Source organism: Chroicocephalus ridibundus, chromosome 5 (genome assembly GCF_963924245.1).
Source record: "Chroicocephalus ridibundus chromosome 5, bChrRid1.1, whole genome shotgun sequence".
Taxonomy (NCBI): domain Eukaryota; kingdom Metazoa; phylum Chordata; class Aves; order Charadriiformes; family Laridae; genus Chroicocephalus; species Chroicocephalus ridibundus.
In genome coordinates this window covers 41,783,704-41,797,552 of record NC_086288.1, presented here as the reverse complement: position 1 = coordinate 41,797,552, position 13,849 = coordinate 41,783,704, and positions in this window count along the sequence as shown.

The window sequence follows — 13,849 nt, the reverse complement described above, 5'->3', positions numbered from 1 at the left end:
AAAGGTTTTAAGGTACTGTCAATCAGCAGATGATAGCAAATGCTTTTGATCAGGTACCCTGTTTGGAAAGTAACCACACTGGGAATTCCCAGTTTGTAAATGAGATCTGTTGCTTTTAGATTGACTTTCCATATAATGGATTGTAAAAGGCCAATTTTACTGGAGCAGGACTACACAATCTTTTGCAAGTCTAGTCTACTGCTGCACGTTTTTTCTTTTCTCTTAAGAGTCTGCTATAGGATATAATATGTACTAGAAAACTTTAATGCTCTACCCATGCAATTAGAGAAATTTTATTCAAATAAAGAATCAGAAAAAATATGTTGTCCCTTATATTTTTTCTTTCAAGTGCTATTATCGATAATTCTATCGTTTGCGCCATGTTGTAGTCACAAACACTGAGACAGATGCTGGTAACATTTCTGCCCACTTCAGCCTAGACCACGCCACTTCATTAGAGTGCTGAGAATTTGCTGGCTTTGGAGAGGCCAAAGCATGTATTCTCAAGGGACTGAAAGGAAAATGTTCCACAAATGCCAAGCTGGAACTTGGCACTGCGGTCACTCAGCAAATGAATGGCACTGTACATAATAAACAAGCAGAGAGAGGGAGCTTAAATTCTAAATACCCTCTTGAGAAAAGATAGAAAACAGTTCCTAGGAACAGTGAACAAAAGCTGTCAGAAAACTAAGATCATTGATTTTTGTCATGAATGACTTATGATTATGGCTATGTGGTTGGAACGGGAATGGAAGATTCCACAGTACAAAGCACTGCATTCTCAAATCTCATGTGAGATTTCATTTACATTCATTAGATAAAGTACAGTGTCACATTTGTTAGATCTGTTGGGCTCAAATATTGTATTTTACACATTAATCCAATTATCTTCCTGTTTCACTACATCTTTAGATGACATTAATATATCATCAATTAACAAATGCTTTTCTAGTTCCATGTATATTTGTGTAGAAGAAAATATGGTTTAGAATAGCCATTAATTTTCAATTCAAATGTATAATCTGCTTCAAAATGAAACTGACGAAGCTGCAATTTTATTTCCACACCTCTCATATTTTTATTATGCGACACACTAATACTAAAAATAAGAAAATATATGGCACAGAGCTCAGGCTGCCAACTGGCTACCTGACAAAAGAACAGATTAGGCAAGGTAGCAGGATCTCTGATCCAGCAGATGAACAAGCTGTATTCTACCTTCTGCATATTAACACCATTCAGATCTGAAGGGAATCTGCTGTGACCGACATGCACTTTAGTTCTATGCTGTGCAGCACTCAGGATATTCACCAATCTGTTACCAACCCCATACCCTCGATACCTTTCATAGTAACCATCCACTACCAGCTCAGAATTTCATAATGCACTCTTACGAAATCTTTCAAAACCTTACTCTGCACTGGAACAGGAGGCAGCCTCCTCAGAGCCCAAAACATAGCCTTGTTCTTTACCTTAGAAGGGCTTTAGTCCACGTCCAGTCCCATTCTCTTAAAATACAAACAAAGATTAATAGAAGGCAGAAAATGAACCTTCAAGCTCACCAAATAAGCATCTGCAATTTTAAATACTAACACTAAACCACCACTGTGCAAACTCACATTCTATTCTCTTCTCTTTTCCAGGTCTTTTGCAACTTTCTTTTGTGGTCCTTGACTTTCTGATTTGGGGGCCTGAACTATACCCTCCACCAGAGGAATCTGAGTCTAAGTTTGTGTTCTGCTTCTTCTTGCACTTACTTGCCACTTGAAAGAAATCCAGTTGTGCAGTTAGGCCCAGATCCAGAAAAACACATAAGCACGTGATTTATATATATGAATAGTACCATTGTGAAGGGTGCAGGCTCTTTCCCAATATTTGCCACCAGTCTTTTCTCTGGTATTGCTTCTTTGTTCCCTATTACTGCATGTGGCATTTCTGTTTATTCCAAGATTTTCCTGTAAATTCAAAATGGGGTACAGGCTATCTATACGATCATCCCCAGCACTGAGAGGAGAGGGCTCTCAGAACAACTAAGACATAAGCACACGTACAACTGTGTTTAAAACGAGATGTCAGAAAGTTCTCAGCACTGCTTTTCATCTCAACCAATTAACACGTATCAGAACAACGGCTGGCTAGCTTGTTTGCTCAGCTTGAACCTTTAGGAAGATCGTCCCAGTAGCTCATTTAGTTAGGGAAATACCACTGCAGAAGTAGAAGTGAAGGTTTATGAGTTACAACGTAGTTGGGATGTTAAGTGCTAAATACTCTAAAATTAAACGACTTAAATAGTGTGGATTCTATAATATTGTGAACCTGTAAATATTCTTTCACCTATGAGCAGTGGTGTATATTTAGAGGAGAGATATCAACATGTTTCAAACAGTCCCATAAGCAAAATAAACATTTAGAGATAGGTATTAACTGAGAGTGATCATTAACGTGAATTCTCCTGGAAACAATTTCATACAATCAAGTTATTTCAATTATCCTACTTTAGGCTTAGGAATTCCTGTTGGAGATTCCCACATATTGGACCAGACATTTAAAAGTGCTGATGGGATATTTACTCTAAAATGCCAGACATGAACTCTTTGCAGCTGTGTCTGACACAGCGCAACTTCGTACTGAATGATTTGAGTCCTAGGGTCAGTATTGCAGAAACACTGATGATGGCCAAACACTCTTCATCATTAATTTTCATAAACTCTAAGGGCAGTTAACAGCGTATCTCAGGGAGGTGTTCAAAATCTTGCAGAGTCAAAGTCCTGATAGACCTATCACATAGCAGACAGCTCAGCTTTCTGAGGTTAAAATCAGAAAAGAAAGTTGAAAAAGCAATTTTTAAAAAATCTGTATTGAATTAGTGACATGTAATGCATGCAACGTCATCAGTCTGGTTCTCAGAGAAAGGGATAAAGTACATTCAATGCTGTTGTCCTAGTAAAACTAATTCCTAGTTGCTCAAAACCTGAAAAGGCAAAGAATCCTTTAATCCAGTATTCTTGAGGCATTTTAAAAAAACAAACTACAAGCTTTTGTGTTAAAGCCCATTCTAATTGAATCTTAAATCAGCTGATGTTATAGTGCTGACAACTTAATAAATGTTTCCAGGCAACTGAAAAAAAAAAGCAAAAAGTAAACAATTCAAATATGCTAAAGAACAAACTGATACAAAAATAAAACCTCCTCCTGTATAGAGCTCCTCGCTTAACGTTAACTCCTTTAATGTTTCATGCGTAAAGAGGAAGTACAGAGTCTTACAAAACAAGGGGCAGTGTTTTTCAGAGTTTTTTGGCCGCGTTATTTTCACAACAGATCCTCTTGTTTCAACACTTCAGCAGACAATTGCTTCCCATTTCAGTCAACCCAGGAAAACCACCACAGAGTCTCCAAAGACTTCATAAAGTCACTGAGCAGACTCTGAAAGTCTCCCTGTGTCTGTCGTGTGTGTTGGGGGTTAACTCCCTATAACCACTCTTGTGTGGCTTGCATAACGAGGCATGGAGACTGTATTTTGTGCCTTGTGATACTTACATTTTTTACTGCTCCAGCAAACTAGAGGTGCTGAAGTTGCAGTTTGTGCCAGCCAAGAGCAGTTGCAGACTGTAGTGAACTCCTCTTGGGCCAGACAGAGACAAAAAGTGGTCTCTGGTATTTTTCTGATTGTCTGTGCGCTCTAACTCATCACCAGAAAACCCTTCTTCCTCGCTATACCCCAGTAATACGTGCTCTCCACCTGGATGGGACAACTGCTGCCCTTTGGATAAATGCAGAACACACAGGCACTTGCTCCAATGTCCCTGATGCCCCGGTTTATAGGTGCGATGGCTTTAGAGGCATCACAGTTCTGTGTGGGGAATGTTTTCTTATTATTCATCTACTTCAAAATCACTCTTACCACAAAAGAAGTTAGAGATGCACATAAGACTACCTTTCTACCTACATCTCTCTTTTATGGTGCAGTTGAACAGTTACAGATTTTCCTGACAAAAAGATGTGTTTGTGTCCCTGAAAGAGGGGTCAAGTAACAATCATTAAAGAGTGTCTTATCATGCTGGAGAATGATACCCTCTATAAGCTACCTCCCATTTAAAATCCTGCCAGGGGTCATAAAACATATTTTTTGTCCTCCTCTACTATGTCAGCTGACCATTTCCACTTTGTTAAAATAAGCACTGTTTCACTCCCTTGGAGCTGAAAAATACCTCTTTGCTAGACAAGTTATCAGGTCCTGTGCTTGACTAGCTAATTAACAGCTTGTATTGGGTTTGCATGGGAAGGCTTTGGTAGCTGGGGGGCTACAGGGGTGGCTTCTCTGAGAAGTTGCTAGAAGCTTCCCCCATGTCCAACAGAGCCAATGCCAGCCGGCTCTAAGACAGACCCACTGCTGGCCAAGACTGAGCCAATCAGCAATGATGGTAGTGTCTCCGTGAGAACATAGCTAAGAGGGGGAAAAAAAAATCATGCTACACAACAGCAGCCAGAAGAGAGTAGTGAGAATACGTGAGAGAAACAACTCTGCAGACACCAAGGTCAGTGAAGAAGGAGGGTGAGGAGGTGCTCCAGGCACTGGAGCAGAGATTCCCCTGCAGCCCGTGATGAAGACCATGGTGAGGCAAACCGTCCCCCTGCAGCCCATGGAGGTCCACAGTGGAGCAGATATCCACCTGCAGCCTGTGGAGGACCCCGCACCGGAGCAGGTGGATGCCCAGAGGCTGTGGCCCTGTGGGAAGCCTGTGCTGGAGCAGGATCCTGGCAGGACCTGTGGACCCACAAAGAGAGAAACCCATGCTGGAGCAGGTTTGCTGGCAGGACTTGTGACCCCATAGGGGACCCACGCTGGAGCAGTCTGTTCCTGAAGGACAGCACCCTATGGAAAGGGCCCACACTGGAGCTGTTTGTGAAGAACTGCAGCCTGTGGGAAGTTCTTGGAGGACTGCCTCCTGTGGGAGGGACCCCACGGTGGAGCAAGGAAGAGTGTGAGTAGTCCTCCTCCTGAGGAGGAAGGAGCGGCAGACACAGCATGTGATGAACTGACCATAACCCTCTGCACATAACTGCACCGCTTGGGAGGAGGAGGTAGAAAAAAATCAGGAGTGAAGTTGAGACTGGAAAGAAGGAAGGGGTGGAGAGAAGGTGTTTTAAGATTTGGTTTGATTTCTCATTACCCTACTCTGATTTGACTGGTAAAAAATTAAATGGGTTTCCCCAAGTCAAGTCTGTTTTGCCCATGATGGTAGCTGGTGAGTGATCTCCCTGTCCTCATCTCGACCCACGAGCCTTTGATTATATTTTGTTTCCCCTGTCCAGCTGAGGAAGGGGAGCGATAGAGCGGCTTTGGTGGGCACCTGGCATCCAGCCAGGGTCCAACCCACCACACAGCTCCTTCTGTCGACAAAGGGTAAAATTCTTCCCTTGTCCTTGTTGATGACTCGCTGCACGTGTTTCAGTTTAAAGCACTTCCCACCTGAACTTCATGGTCCATATTGCATATTTGTAAGTTTGTATTAAAAAAAAAGTGGCTTATTACTAGCTCTATACTGCAACCATTATAATAATGTTGCCACTTTGGGCTGGCAGTTGGTTTGGTATCACCTTCCCCATCTTCCTTCTTCAAAGCATCCTGTAAACTGACTATACTACTACGTCAGGAAGGCATTCTTCAGGAGGCTGGTTTTACATTTCCCTTCCTTTCCCAAACTGCTATGCTCTTGCTCAACTTAATGCACTTTGAAAAGGAGTTAAGCTAAAAATGGGAGTCATGCTAATTACGGAATAAGAATACCCACATATGGAGTTACTCAGGAATAGCTGTTCTTGAATAACTTCATATAACCAAGCCTGGGACAAGTAGGACTTTGGGATTTTTAATTTTTTTTTCTTTCTAATTTTTAAAATTTAAACAAAAACTCTGTCACAAAAGTTGCTTCAGATAAGTTGTTCAGAAAGTGCACGCATATTTGTATCTGAGTTCTATCCTAGTTTTCAGAAAACATACCCATTACAATGCAACTAGGAACAGAATCATTTTTCACATTCCTAACAGCAGAAAAAGTGATATAACTTTAATTATATCAGGAAGCATCAATTCAGCACACAATGGAAACAAGACGCTGGTCCCTGATGTTAGCTTGGTGACTCAGGCACCATGGCAGGATTTCCTTCTCTCTAAAAATTCTTTAATTGGAGTGGATGATGAGGCATCTGTTCTCTCTCCTTTGGACTCAGTACAGCCCTCTATGGAAAGACACAACTGTTTTGGGAAACAGACAATGGAAAATCTTTTTGACAAAGTACAAAAGGGCAACAAACAGTGGAGCCAAATCCATTCCTGACATCCCTAACGAATTTCAGTGGCACCGTGGCAGAGATTATTATAGCCTACGTGCTAGATGCTCTGCTACAAATTAAAAGCATTGGAGTAACTTTGCAGACCTGGTTCACAGAAACAGCTAGCAGTTAGGACATCTGGCTATGGGTTAATGTTCCACTTCTAGGAAAACATTGCTAACTTTTTTCTTAGGAAGACAGTTGGCTCTTGAGCCTTGCTCCCTCTTTCCCTGGCCCTTCAGGAAATGTGGATGCATGTCTAATGAACAGAATTATATTGTTGCAGCAATATTGCAATATCGTTGCTGTTTCTGGAAAAACGAGAAAGATAATAACTTAAATCGTGTATTCTTTGTACCCCTGTATGTGCACAGAGAGTAGGATAGGGTAGAGAGCAGGACAAGCATCTTAGAAAGCAGTAAGGAGCACTGAAACCGTTTGAACATACGTTTAGTGTCTGCTTATTAGAAATTTTTATTAAAGGTACAAAGTCTTTAACTTCCACACATTAATATTCCAGTGATGAACTAACTAAACCTAAGGAGGAAAAGCTACACATGCAAGCACATGCATCCCCCCATATATACAAGCACAGAGGAGGGGAATAGTTCTGAGGGGGGATGCTGTAAGAGCTGCCTTGCATTACGTACAACACGCTGCAGTGCTGACCTTGCTGGGAACTGATGCAGCAGACAACTTACCAGCCTGGGAATCACCAAACTCTGATTTTGTCAAGGAGTCTGAACCGTTTTAAGGAGAAGTTTTGCTACTGTTCAGGTGCTGCTGTTCTCCTGGGTTCAGAAGAGTCAAGAATTCACACAGACACACATGGTGAGGCCACCCAACAGAGAATATTCAATCATCTCCCTGAGATGATCAGAGGTGTCTGTATTAAAGACACCTTGTAGCTTAGTGTACTAAAATACGGAAATGTATGCATTCCGGTGAAATCTTGTCTTGAAACTTGACATTTAAAAAGGGGGGGGGGTGCGTCTTGTAAGACACATTTACAGACTGATTTGCTCCACATTAGTTTTGTTCTGAAGTTAGCAATGCTGTCTGGAAATAGTATTAACATTATTTCAGTAAGAAATTACATGCTACTCTCCAAGATTTATTGGACGCTGCTATAACGAGAAAGCACAGCAGAAATATACATAAAATTCAGAGTCCTGAAGTCATAATCCTAAGGATAAATCTTTCTGCAAATTCCTGAGAAAGCCTAATTTTAGCCAGCTTGCCAATAAAAAGAGATAAACAGGGAGCAAAGTAGAAGATGTAATAACAGACCCATGCATAGTTTTACATCACCACTATTACAAGTACACAGAGGGATTAGACTGCACGAGATTTCAAGCAGGAGAGGATCTCCACAATATTGTCCTCCTCAAGCCCCATTAGGAATTAATGATGCCTCAAGCAGTATTAACTCTTGCAAATTTCTTTCTACTGCTGCTGCTGCTACACGACTATGGCAATACCATGGCTTCTGCCCAGCCTGTGCTATTAGAGGAAGGGATCTGCAACAGAAAGAAGGAGGCACAAATTCCTCAGGGACATCTTACTGATCCACATATCACTCGACTCCATTAACCACATATCTGGGATTCCCAGACTTTAACATTCCCACGGAATGCTCCATCTTCCCTAAAGCTCTGAGACGACAGCAAATATCAGCTGAGCTTCCCGAAAACTCCTGCTTTATTTCCCTTCCTGTGGGATGTTGTTTCTGGGGTACAATGATACATGTCTTTGCGTAGACCTTTAATTGAGCCTAGATTCATTTTGTCAGCAAAATATTAGGTTTATCAGAATAAATGGGTGAGAAAACTTTGCAGAATTAATGGAAGCACTCAACCTTTTCTAATTATACACTGCATTAAACTTTTATGAGAGAAACCATACACAAATGCTTTGCTTTGAGTGTATTCTCAGAGCAGCTAATTTAGTTTGGTCAGTTGAACTGAACAGGCAAACAGAAGTTTAACCCAACAGAGTAAAAACATTCATACAGGGGTGGAATCCCACATTAATCTCTGAGCAGAACAAAAACAAAGACAAAAGCTCATTGCTGGCTCCAAGAGGTAATAAAGAACATGCTGCTGTATCATAAAAAACTCGCCCTAATTCTAAAGCAAAAGGTTCTTCTAAGGCACTATTTCCAAGCATACATATTTGTCTTTTGCTCATTTTATTTATCTTCCTTTGATACCTCAGCTGATGCTGAATTTTATTTATAATACTCAACTTTTTTCTGCAGCTCCAACTCAGATGCATGTCCCTGCTGTGCAGTACAAACACGTACATAATAAAATACCAGTTCTGTTTCAGAAAGCAAAGAACTTGAGGGCTACATAGGCAAGGCAAGAAAATCGGCAGGGAAAAAGAAGACTCAGAACACCCATTTCATACTGTGCCATTGAGGCACAAGGCTATGATCTTACACTGGTAAATGGCAGCAATGTTTTGTCACTGAGACACATAGGCATGGGGTTGCATTTTACATACTGTACCCAGAAGGACATCCACGGCAGAAGGGAGGACTGAGCCCCCGTCTGCTGTACACCATTCAGAGATGCTGACACTCTGACTGCCAGGACAAAATACTTTTATATAGCATAAACACACACATTACATATACATTCTATACATAGTATGGAATATAACATACTATTTATAACATAGTGTATATATAATTTATACATACATTACACTTACCTCAAAAAAAGTCCAACAATCTCAGAGCTAGTGGTTTTGATGCCTGCTTGGTATTTATTAGGGAAACAGTATGTGGCTCTGCCTAGTAATTGCTAAGTGTCAATACCTGCTGGTTGCCTTTGAGAAAGAGACAATTTGCTGTTGCTGATTTGTGACAGATGCTGGTAGTTGGTGGGTGGGCAGCCACCCCTCCAGATCTGTGATTTCACCTTTTGAGAAATAGGAAGTGTGTGCACTAAAAGAGAACGTGGGCCAACTTACCTGACCTCCACCCCCAAATCTGGTGCTTTGGAGTCAAGGGCTGTCCTGCTTTACCAGCAGCCGTTGTCATGCCGTTGTCACAAGTTTCCCTATTGGAGAAAGAGAGCAATTGCAAGCATTTAATAAAGACTAGACCTGGGTGGAAAACACAACTTTGCCTAAGAAAAGATGGTGATATTTCAAGTTGGGAAAACCTTCAATATTTTCAAAATTACACACAAGGACAATTTTTTAAAAGGAAATAAAAAGGAAACAAAATAAATTTCTGCTCCCTCAGGATCTTTTGATTCAGTTCTAGGTTTTTTTGTGGTTTTTTTTTTAATAAAAGCTAAGAAAGCAATTGAAATAGATACATCATTTCAAACAATGACAAAAAACCACAACCAAACTCATCATTCTAAATATGCCAAAACTTAGTCAAGTGTTTTTTTGTTTGTTTGCTTTTTTTGGTCCAAAATTAACATGAGCAAAACTTATCTTTCAAAGCCTTCAAAGTCAGTATCATCCCTGCGTAATTCTTTGAGAATCACAAATAGGAGATGATATATACATGTAGTGAATAATAATTACTATTGCAGACAATACTTCTTATACTTTTTTGAGCTAAGCTATATATTCAGAGCTATAAAACATGAACTCCAGTAAAACTAGGCTGATCTCTCTTGCGTGACGTGATTGGGAGAATGAGCTGGTTACACTAAACACTACATTAAGTTCTGCTAGTCTGAATGAAGATCTTTCATGACCATATTGTCTTGAGTTTCCTCTGTGATTCCTACTGAATATTCCTGTGGAAAACATTAATTTTTTGTTAGCTTCAATGTATATACTGCAGCAATAATTTTAAGGGATATACAATGAAGCTTCAAATAGTATTTTGGAATAACTTATATAGGCTTACGTTCTTAGAAATCCCAGAACAAAAGTGGATATATTTCTAAAAAGATATAAAAATTACCAAAGGGAAATGTGGTAGTTGGTGCAGAAATTATTTAAAGAGGATCTTTAGCTGTAGCATGCAGAAACTCGGTCTTGATAGTCTTACTGTCTTTTCTCTTCATTAATATTCTAACTTTTATTCACCTACCATGATGGAAACTGAGCTTAAAATGAAAAGAGCTGCTTCCTTATTGCAAACTTAGTGGTATTAAGCACAATCTGAATTTAGTTTTTGCTGCAGCATGCACAATTCTGCTGAGTGCAAACAAACAATGCCACTTAGCGATTCTTTGCTGCTAACTTTATCAACTAGCTTTGGCAGCTTCTCTGCATGGCTTACGGCTACTGGCCATGCAACATCTAAGAAAGCAAGCTGTTTTCTTGTTCTGTGCCCTGCAGAAAAGGGCTTTGCCTGATTTGCCTATGTGCTCAAGCTCTGTGGCATATAGTGTTTCATGCTTCACAGTTACTGTCTCCTGCAGAAGCTGTGACTACAGGTATGTCCTAACCTTGCTCAGGAAGAAAGGCAATACTTTACCACCTGGTAAAGTATAAATGTCTGCTTCTTCATGCCCAATTCAGACATCTCCAATGCTACCTGAACACACAAGCACTCAGCTTGAATGTCATAGCTCTATCAGAGTGAAGTACAGACCACTGAACTGGAATTTAGAAAACCTGAGCTTTGTAACTAGTCCAGCAAATAGACTAAACTTCTCTGTGTTTGGAGCCATCATCCATAAAACAGGAAAAGATGATCTTGCAATTAAAAGTGTCATGTAAAAGCAGATATAGTATTATTATCATATCTACTACTGAGATGATTTTGCAATTCTTTTACTAATCAGAGTTAGGACCAAGCAACAAAGTTTGGATCCTAATGCTCAATTTGCAGGTGAAATTTTGCCTGCATAATGTCACATCTTAAAATATCCCGATCTTAGGATTTATGTGTGCAAGGTAACAAACACACCATTTCTTTTCTTTAAAGGCTAGTAACATTTTCTTTTTGGATTAAAACATTAGCTATTGTTTTAGCATTTTTGTTGGATTTGCTCTTTGGAAGTCACCCATGAGTTCAGAACAAGGGTAGGGAACGCCACCCCAAAGGAAACATTTCTGAGAAGTTATGATTTCCTAAAACAGAGGCACAGAAAGACAAGTCTCTCTGGGTTTTTATCTTTGGTGGTCAAATAGACATAGCAAAACACAAGAGGTACATCACTCTGTGGAGATTATGTATATAATTCAGTGCCTTTATCTACTAGATTTCCTCCTATAGCTGAGGCATATAGTATCCAAGGACAAACAAGTGTCAACTGTCACACAGAAAGCATGTCAGATATTAATACAGGTTCTGCCTGCATCAAGACAGCAAAATTTTATCCCAATTTCACATGCTGATATAATTAGAGACAGAATGGGCAAAGTTTGCAAAAAGATCAATCCATCAAACATAAGAGTTTTCATTAAATCCAGATGATACAACAGCATTAACAGTGGACATCTCCATTTCAACCACAGGAAAAAAATGTGATTTTCCCCTATATCCAAGTTTTACAGTTTTAACTGAGTCAATAAAATCTATTTTGATGTACATAAAAGAATTACATAAATAAGTGTTATTTAAGGAATACTTGTACACTTTTAACATTTGTGACTGCAGTCCAGTCCCAAAGAACTTGCCAGTGCCAGGAATCAGGATTTAGAAGAGAACAAAATGTACTTTATAGAGAAATTAGTGGTAAAAGCAGATGAACTTGTTCTGAGGAGGATTTTAGTATGTGCCCTTTGAAAATTATATGCCCCACCATTTACAGCAACAGTGAGTCAGAGATGAGAACTGGGCAAGGCAGACTCCTCAGAGAGAAAAAATGACTCATCAGAATATGCTCAGACTGAACTCCCTGGTCCTGACTTCCTTATAATAAGAAAAAACATTATGGGAGACACAAGGATGGTCAGATGAAGAAACATTTGCCCCAGTCGGGCTACTTTTTCCTAGACCTTTATGATCTGCTGTAGTTGATAACTTCTTCATATGTGGAACTGTAAGATGAAGAATCCTGATCTCACTGAAAGAGCAAGTACTTGCAGGGGAGGACAGCACTGATTCAAATGCAAGGAAAGAAAATACAGATAAAATGAAAGACAAAGTTCAATGATAAAATTAGCAATTACTTGATGGGCTTAGAGATGTCATATCTTAGAGAGAACAGTGTTTCATATGTGGTCACTATTTGTAATTATCAATGTTTTATTCTGTATGTGATCTCCTCTTCTTGGAAAGGCCAGAACCTGCCTCGCTGTGCTGCAATCACAGATGGCCAAGGCTAGTCTTACGTTTCTGTTTCTGTCCCCAACTCAGCAGAGATTACATGCAAAAGCTAATTCAGCTTAGAATTGTAACATGTCTTTCCAGAGACACACTCAGGGACAAGAGCCCTTCAACGTGGTTATCAAAGCACTCAAGCAGAAGGAAGGAGTCCTTAGCATGGACTTAGCAGAATCACAGAGTAGGACTGGCAATGGAATAACATGAAGAGGACCATCATCATACCCTACTCTGTGGAGCAATGTAGACTAATCTCTGTAAAAAGAATACCCAAAAACATCTGCTCAAGAAGGAGCTCGGGCACTGTTGGGTGGGGACGTGCTGGAGGGACTGATGCCTAGGTGGGTCCTTGGCTAAGAATTGCATTGAGCAAAGCCAAGCTGTCTCTGACATGCCACAGCTGTCAGTGAGTCAGCACAGGGGCCGCCTACCACAGCAGAAAGAAAAGGTTCACTCCTTCCCAGGACAAATCCCCAGGGCAAACAGGACCATCCCCATCCCAAGTGGATTTAACCACTCACCAGCCAAGAGTGCTTACTCTTCACTACTTATGCCAAGAATTGTTTTTCGCACTTTTTATAAGGGTATTTTGTAAGGTTTCCATCCTGTTCTCTATCCATAAAGGACCAGCTGTTGGATCTAATTGTTTTATTTGAAATAGCACAGGGTAAACAAGTATCTCACAAAGGGACATGGAGCTTTCCTCATCATCTTTTTTTTAAATAGTTTAGTCTTGGTGCAATCTCATTCATTCCAAATACTTCCCCCAAATATTTCTTTCCAGGGACTTTACCTGTGGGACTATGCTTCTTCTAGACAGGAATGATGTGAGAGCAACCAGAAGTGGAATTAATTTTTCCATTGTACAAAAGGGAATCAAAGCAACCTTGTCATTCAGGCTAGTGACAGAATATTAGTGAGGGGCTTCCACAGGGCCCTGAAATCATGTTCTGCAATGAAATCCAATTTAATTTAATATGATCCCTGCCACTTTGAGAAATATTGCACATCTCAAGTTGCCACTCAGCCCTAGCTAAAAACCAGCACTGGCCTTTCAACGCATTTGGTTTTTATATATACTAAATATATTTATTTTGGGTGGCCTGGTTTTTTTGTGAGGTATTTTTTTCCCTGAAGCAGTCAAAAATTATTTATACATTGCTTTCAGGGTTGACAGGCAGTTTATTTCATTATTGGCATTAACCGTGCTACTTAAATTTCCTGTTGTTTAACAGCATCCTAACTGATTAAAAAAGGAGAAAA